At 39.1% G+C, this 2,500-nt stretch overlaps 1 protein-coding gene across 11 annotated transcripts in view; it reads left to right on the top strand.

Annotated features, from left to right (window-relative positions):
• Window positions 1-2,500, top strand: part of LOC106870442 (dedicator of cytokinesis protein 3) — a 274,705-nt gene that overhangs the window by 208,176 nt on the left and 64,029 nt on the right. The gene's annotated exons all lie outside the window — the stretch shown is intronic.

The raw sequence follows: 2,500 nt of genomic DNA, 5'->3' as shown, positions 1-2,500 counted from the left end.
GGCATGCTAATGATTCTGCCAGCTTGCAACCATTGTTATATTATTAATAATAATAATAATAATAATTGTTGGTTGACTGGTCTCTCCAGTCATACTTTACATTGTATAGAGAAGGGGTGAAACAGGAAGTGAGAGAGAGTTAACATGAGAGGTGTGGGATGGGTGCACATGCTAAGCTTGGTGGCAGGCAATGAACAAATGAATGTTATACACAAACATACACTAACAGAGAAAGAATCACATAGGGAGGAGGTGTGTATGTGTACAGAGAGAGTGTGTTAGAGAGAGAGAGAAGTGGGAGAATAAACTTCCATAATATAAAATCAACACAGATTTTCGTTTTTGCTTTTAATTTTATTTTAAGGGAATAAATTCTTTTTCTTTTGATGCATGCATGGGTCGTTGCCAGTGCCGCCTGACTGGCTCCCCGTGCCAGTGGCATGTAAAAAGCACCATCCAAACATGGTCGATGGCAGCCCTACCGCCCCGACTGGCTCCTATGCCGGTAGCTTGTAAAAAGCACCATCTGAACGTGGCCGATGCCAGTGCCGCATGACTGGCTCTCTGTGCCGGTGGCACGTAAAAAACACCCACTACACTCTCGGAGTGGTTGGCGTTAGGAAGGGCATCAAGCGGTAGAGACTATGTCAGACTGGAGCCTGGTGCAGCCTCCTTGCCTGCCAGTCTCCAGTCAAACCGTCCAACCCATGCCGGCATGGAAAACGGACATTAATCGATAATGATGATGATGATGATTTCATCATTTTGCATAAACATCAAGAAAATTGATAAAAATTAGTTACAATTATTGTATGTATGCTATATTTGCTGATATCACTTATAATCAGAAAGGTACACTTTCAAAAGTACCCCTCTAGTATTTATATATGATAATGATTTTTAACTGTTACACAAAGACACAGATTCGAATGGGAAGGACTGTAGCCGACCTCAGTATATTACAGGTATCTATTTTGCTGGTCCTGGATTAAGAAAGCAAGCTCAACTTAAGTGAGTTTTTCAAGTTAGAAATAGAAAGTGATAAAACTAGACATGTTGGTTCATTCAGTTTGTATTGATATCTTTTGAAGTTAATATTTAAATTGGAGACAAGAACTAAAAAGAAAAGAAAAAAAACTAAAAATGCAGCTGTTGCTCTCATCTGCCCCCCCCCCCTTATCTCTAATACCCTTATATTTTTCCTGCCTCCCTCCCCAGGAGGCAGTACCATCTACATAGAGAAGCACTGCCTACATTTTATACCCACATCAAAAATCCTTCTTATACATTATTGTTATTATGGCAGAGAGCTGGCAGAATTGTTTGTACACTGGGCAAAATGCTTTGCAGCACTTCATCAATCTGTATGTTATGAGTTCAAATTCCACTGAGGTCAGCATTGCCTTTCATCCTTTTGGGGGTCAATAAAATAAGTCCCATCTGAGCACTAGGGTCAATGTAATTGACTAGACCCTACCTCTAAAATTTCTGACCTTATGCCTATTGTAGAAAGGATTATTATTATTATTATTATTATTATTATTATTATTATTATTTCTGAAAATGGTAGTATACCAGCAGAATCATTAGATTATCCTTTTGCGGTCAACAAAATACTCATCAACTATTGGGGGTTGATGTAATCAACTTGTTCCCACCCCTAAAATTACTGGCTTTGTGTCAAAATTAGGAAAGAAATATCATTATTGTTGTTGTTGTTGTTGTTGCTGCTGGCAGGCCAGACAAAATGTTTGGCAGCATTTCATCCATCCAAGGTTGACTTTTCCTTTCATTTTTATGGGGTCAATGAAATAAGGGCCAATTGAGCACTGGGGCTAATGTAATATTAAACTAACTCCCCATGTTAATTAATAAGGCATTAAAACAGAATGACTCTCCCCAGACACAATAAAATATGCTTCAACACACAAATTCACATAAAGAATCTTGCAAACCAAATCCAAAAACAAAATATCTATTTCATCAAAGGCGTTTTATCGAGTGTCCGATAACTTATTTGGTTTCTTCTTGACCACTTCTTCCCCTCTGTCCGTGTTTATGCCTCTGACGACTAATAAGGCCAATTCTTGCATGGAAGTGTTTGTTGCAAAGTTCACAAGGGATCCGTGGTGGAGGCTTTGCTTGTTGCAGCCTCCCTTTTCTTTCTTGTTGTTTCTCTTCCTCTTTCCTCAAGGATCAGCTGAATGCGAAGCCTAAAACTGACTGGAATCGATCCCAAAACCTGGGACATTGAAGCTCAGGAGACACACATACACACACACACACACATATATATATATATATATATATATATGTGTGTGTGTGTGTGTGTGTGTGTGTGTATACACACACACACACACCTTATATCTACATACACCAAATTATAGCCAGGTAGAAACTCCGCCAAATTCACTCTCTTCAAAGAAATATGCAATGGCACACACTTCCTCTATTCTGCTCTCTTTCTCTCTCTTTCTCTTTCTTTCTCTCTCTCTTTCTC

The sequence above is a fragment of the Octopus bimaculoides genome, chromosome 6, assembly GCF_001194135.2.
Source record: "Octopus bimaculoides isolate UCB-OBI-ISO-001 chromosome 6, ASM119413v2, whole genome shotgun sequence".
NCBI lineage: Eukaryota > Metazoa > Mollusca > Cephalopoda > Octopoda > Octopodidae > Octopus > Octopus bimaculoides.
The sequence above is the reverse complement of the archived record's forward strand: the minus strand, read 5'-3'. Positions and strand labels throughout refer to the sequence as shown.